This window comes from Triturus cristatus, chromosome 9 (genome assembly GCF_964204655.1).
Source record: "Triturus cristatus chromosome 9, aTriCri1.1, whole genome shotgun sequence".
Classification (NCBI taxonomy): domain Eukaryota; kingdom Metazoa; phylum Chordata; class Amphibia; order Caudata; family Salamandridae; genus Triturus; species Triturus cristatus.
The window spans coordinates 652264011-652270010 of NC_140592.1; positions in this window are offsets into that span (position 1 = coordinate 652264011).

Consider the following 6000-nt stretch of genomic DNA (forward strand, 5'->3'; position numbering starts at 1 on the left):
AAAATACAGACACAGACCTCACTAGAGGTCTTTTACAAAGAGAGACATACTGGATAAAACGCTTAGACACCCTAATCGATAAGGGAATCAATGACAGAATTGATTATGCTTGTTATTTATGAGAATGTATTCACTACTGTTTCAGGTTGGATTAGCATGACTCATTTACGCTGTTCTTACTGTCAAAAGATTCATGTTTTACATGGGTTTTGAGTTTTGACTTTTTTTCACAATATCACTTCATTATAACTATATCTTTCTTCCACCATTCATATGTTCACTTTCTGAATGTGGTCAGAGTTTGTATCCCACTAGCTTTTTTGATATTGCTTTATTCCCATACAAATGCTCTCACGCTCAGGAGAGTTTAATCTCCCCGAGTCACTTTCTTGAGAATGAGCTCTTTCAAGATGGCGACAATTCAAAGATTCTAATCTCCGAGTCAGTTTTACCCTTTAGATCACCGTCACTCCGCGAGTCCGTTTTTTATTTCTAGCGCCATCAGATACACGAGACCATGCTTTTCACTTGAGAAATTGCCGTTTCAAGATGGCGACAGATACTTGACCTTAGACACATCGTCAGTTTTTAGTACCACATATGAAGTATATATCGCGAGATCAGCTCGCATCTTAACGCTTCACCTTATGAGTCCTTCATTGTGTTATCCGGTCCTGAAGCTCCCAGGCTCTGTAATAGGAGGATTCACGTCTCAACCTGTCTAGATGTTGCCGTCATAGCCACTGAAGATTCCACAGGGCAGAACTCTTCAGCTTTCTCACAACGGTATGTTTCTAAAGCCTTGTCAGAGAGTCGACACGCACCGAGATGGCCAACCGAGAATCTGTTACATTTATAATTATTTTACATTACGAACTTTCGTTCATTTCAGATTGCGGCTTCTCCGGCACACTGACTCTGTCCAGACTTCACCGCATTATACTCTGAGGATTTCGGGTCTGAATCCTTCAGCTTTCTAAACGGTATGCTCTTTAAGTAGTCCCTGTAAACAGGCATTTATACAAGAGTCTCGCATATTCACTTGACATTATGAACTTTATTCGTTTCAGACAGCGTCAGCTGCTGACGATTGAATTTGGAGACGTAGAGGTTAAATACTAAGACAAAGGTACACCGTTAATTTACATACATACCCCGAGTCAGTTCCCACACGTGACAGCACCCCCATAAGTTGTGAATAGAGCACAGATTTCTCTCGAACTACGTCACCTTGGTGGAGGGTCTTTTTTGTTCATTTCCTTATTGTTTTTTGTAAAAGCTTTACCAATAGCTGATGACAGTTTAAGTGAACTGAAGTAGTAACTGCTTTGTTGATCAATGACGCTAGCACACCCATAATTGTTAAGCCAAATTTTTCTGTTTATGTTGTAGAAATTAAGCCCCTGAAGAAGAGCCAGATCAGGCTCGAAATGCATTGGGCAGCAAGATGAATTGTTGAATACTTTATCGATTTAAATATTTGGATCACACAAAAAAGAAATTCAAGAACTTCCAATGAATCAAAATTAAAATTGGAATGTATTTATTAATTTTGTTTTGGATTTGTTCAATTCAGTATTGTATATGATGTTTATGAGAAGTATAAAATTCATAATGTACACTGGGTGTAAATTATAAGATACGGCGGGTATTGTTTACCCAATAGCTACTGTGCGCAGAGGTTGGGTCTCATTGACCCTTATATTGTTAGGCAGCTCCTCAGCACAGCCTTGCAGGCCGGTACATGCAGCACAGCCCTGCCGTCGGGTACACCCCTCCTGTTTCAGCCCCTTCAGAGATTGGTGGTGGGGGGGTGGAGTGTTTGCACCTGAAGAGGTGGGGCCACCTCCTAAGTGAAGTCACTTCCGGGGCTGGACCCAAGCCGGCTTAGGAAAATGACGAACAGAGACAGCATCAGGTCCTTAGTCCAAGAGTCCTTACGACAGGGTTCCGGGATTAAAGCAACGGCACCCTGTTATTCCCACAGTCAGTTGTAAGCCTGAACTCCTGGGAGCTTGCCTGGTAACACTCCACCTCGGAGCATGAGTTCTTTTCCCTGGACCATGGTGTCCAGAGGTCGGGTGAACCCCCAAAGGTTCAGCACCACATATCTTGCTGGATCATCCCAGAGATACATAAAAATATTTTATAATATTGTTAGAAAATGTAAAAAATACAGAGTGAGTAGATCAATACCGAAAATGCAGTTGAGGGGAATCAATGGCTAATAAAGAAATGCCATTTTTATCTTGGAAAATTAATGGATTCAAGAACCATTCTTTGTTAGAATTTATAGTGAAACAGATCTATGATATACGTCTCTTACAAAAGCTGGGAGAAGAAAAGAAAAAGTAGAGGTATGCTTAAATCCAAAGGTTATAGATTAAGTTGGAAGTTGCTGATACACAGTGTAAAGAAAGGCAGATTGCCCTTCCAGACTTTCAATTGTTCTGTGTGTCCCTAAAGAATGCAGGGTTAGGAGCTGCATGTAAAGAAAAGTACTTGACTTGCAGGAGGATGTCTGACTATATTTGACAGCCAGATGTATTAGTAGGACATGCCTATTAATTTGCACACCCTGAATTTTAAAAGAAGATTAAACTCAGATTATGGCTATGGGATGCGAGAAAACATATGAAGTCGCAAAACATCCAGGGGCATCACACATTGCCCAAAATCTGATTTTGCACAGGGTATCATGTGACACCACCATAAACAAACCTACATTTTCTGTACAACAGGTCAAAGCAGCAATGTTGGAAATCAGAGATTTTCTGAGTGGCGATTAGATTTGGGACTATGATAAATTACAAGATCAGCTTGATGAAGAATATTAGATAGATATTAATCATTTTCTTCAAGGGAAATGAATCCATTTTCTGAGTAAAGGGCTTCTTTTTTGCTTGAAGATCTGTGGCAAGATCCGAGAGAGGACCTCGATGGATCTAAATGCTAGATTCTGGTCTTGGTGCTGTACCTGTTTAAATTGTTGAGTGCCAAGATGCATAATTTTATAGGCGCCGATTGTCTATGAAATGTGGAATCTTCCTACAACGAAGACCTGACATTCTCTGAACATGTGAACAGTGGACTCAAACTGATGCAACTTTAATGTGTTTCATTCAGTAGTTGTCACCCAGGAGTGATGTGGCATTATCAAACAACTGTAGTATACAGTGGTTATGGTTTCCAGGTGATGTAGCCTAGTTACAAAGGAGAGCAGTAGAATGAGAGTCTTTTAAAGTGATGTGCTAGTATTTAAATCTGGGTAAAATTCATGAAATTTCCTTTTGGCAAAATATGGGAATTGCCCCAAAAATTTAGCAACATTATGTAAAATGACAGACTGGCATCTTGACCTGTGTTTTTTAGTTCAAAATGCATCAAGGCTGCATTTCACGCTAATAAATAGCTCACAATCGCACGTAACGTAACATGAACAACAGCAGCGTGCATTATTTTCATTCATGTTCCTCCTGTGCTCCTGCAAAAGGATTCTTACCTAACCGAAATCTCTATTTTGCGACATGGCGTAATCTCCAGCATTTACAAGCGTAGCATGAAATGTCGGAAATTATGTGAGATTACATTGGGGTAAGTGAAATTTCGGCATGGCAAAGACTACATTGGTGGTCTCGTTCAAATTCTGTGGTTTTATCATATGGATCCCAAGCCTCTTGATTTTTTTGTGATGTTGCGTACAAAAACGACAGACTGGCACATGCATCAAGCAAAAATCCAGTGGGTAAAATACCGAATCGGTAAAATCACCCGTTAGCGAGTGTCAAAAACCGAATCCCAATGCATCAACCCAAATCGTGAGAAAATAAAGATTTGCTAAAAAACATACCGGAAAAATAACTAATCACAAATAACAAATCCACAAAAATACCGAATCGCAAATTACCGAAGTCGCAATCACCGAAATCACAAATTGCTCCCGGCAAGTGCCAATGGCTAATAACGAATCGCTACACAATGCAACAAAACTCGCAAATACCGAAAATCCCAAAATTCGCTATTTAGCATGAGCAGATTAAGGGGAATCAGAACCTGGAGGTAAAGTAACAAAAAAAAGATTATTTTTTTTTTTTTTTATTTCCACATGTGGAACAGATCGTACCAATCAGCAAACCCTTAAATGTGGCCCAGGAGACCCTGTTGGCTGGCACAAAATGGCAGCCCTCTACGTGCTTGCAAGGAGGATGCGAATCAATGCAGCAGGAAAGCGCAGGAGAAGGGTACAGGAGAGAGTATTCCAAGTGCGCATCACCTTGCTGGGACAGAATGAGGACAAGGTGTATGACAAGTATCGACTGAATCGTGCCATGATCATGCGCCTCATTGCAGACCTCGAACCACTCCTGCAGCACCAGACACATTGGACCAATGCAATGCCTGCGCACGTCCAGGTCCTATGCAGCCTGCACCTACTGGCCTCAGGAAGTTTCCAGGGGGTAATCGCCGTAGCCGGAGGCGTATCGCAAAGCGCACTCTCACGCTTCTTCCAGAAATTCATAGATGCCATGCTGACAATGATACACACCCACATCAGCTTCCCCACAACCCCACAGCAGGTGGACCGCAACAAACAGGCATTCTACCAGGTGGCCCATTTCCCCCATGTCATTGGATGCATCGACTGTACGCATATCCCCATCTGTCCACCCTCTGCCAATGAGTACATATTCCGGAACCGCAAGTCCTACCACTCTATCAACGTGCAGGTTGTGTGCGATGCCAAGCACATCATCACGGACCTAGTAGCACAATTTCCGGGGAGCACACACGACTCCTACATATTCCGACACAGTGGCATCCACAGTCGTCTACTCAACGGAGAATTTGGAGAGGGACTCCTGCTTGGTACGTACACATACCTCTTCCACACATGAGCAACACACATGTATGAACATCACCGTTGCTAAGTCTTTGCTTCTATCTTGTAGGTGACAGTGCATACGCCCTGCGGGAATATATACTCACCCCCTACCTCAATCCAGCAACACCACAGGAGCAACGATACAACGCGGACCACATAAGCACAAGGAATGTCATTGAGAGGACCTTTGGGATTCTGAAGAGTCGCTTTAGAATCCTACATAAAACTGGTGGTGCCTTGCTATACAAACCTGATACCTGCTGCCGGATTGTAGCTGTATGTGCTATGCTGCACAACATTGCGACCAGAAGGGGGATACCCATAGAGGTGGACAGGAATCACGACTACCGGGATGACCAACCACCCGCCCAACACCGACAGGCACACGTCCCTAACACAGCAGAGGGCCATAGGAGGCGGACATGGCGCTTGCCACGGACGCCAAGCCTCCTCTCGGGTGTCTCCTCCACCTCACCACGGCCTGTCCCTGTGGAGCAACGGGAACTGCGCCGCCTGGTGCTGGCCTCTGCTACTGAAACACTGCTCACACTTGAGGCAGCCTCACTGCCGTCCTCCCCTCCCAATGCGCTAGCACTGAATGTGCCTCTCTGCATTTGTTCTACTGCAGCGGTGACCTGTCCTAGAGCCCTGGCTACATCCCCGCAAAAGTCTCCAAGGTCCACCTGCAGTGACACCGAGCGGCGTGCCAAGTTTTCATCCTTGAACTCTTACATTTCTGTTATTTCCACTGGAATAATAACTTTTTTCTACAACAACAAGGAACTTCTATGGGCTTTGCAGGGGCGCCTGCATACGCCAACACCTTCATGGCTAAATTTGAATTTGACCATATTTATAATGACGTCGAATGGACAAGGAACTCCCTGCTATACTGCAGGTTCATTGATGACATCTTTATATTATGGACGAACACACAGGACCTACTTGTAGAAAAAATCAGACATTTGAATCCAAACCAAAAGCAAGCTTTATTCGGAAAGATAATTTCAATCCATAAAAGCAGATACAATATTACAGTTCATTTTAAACAATAAAAACAAATATAATTAAAAATATGTATCCAAAATATATAGCAGGAAAATTTCATACAGGCGGTA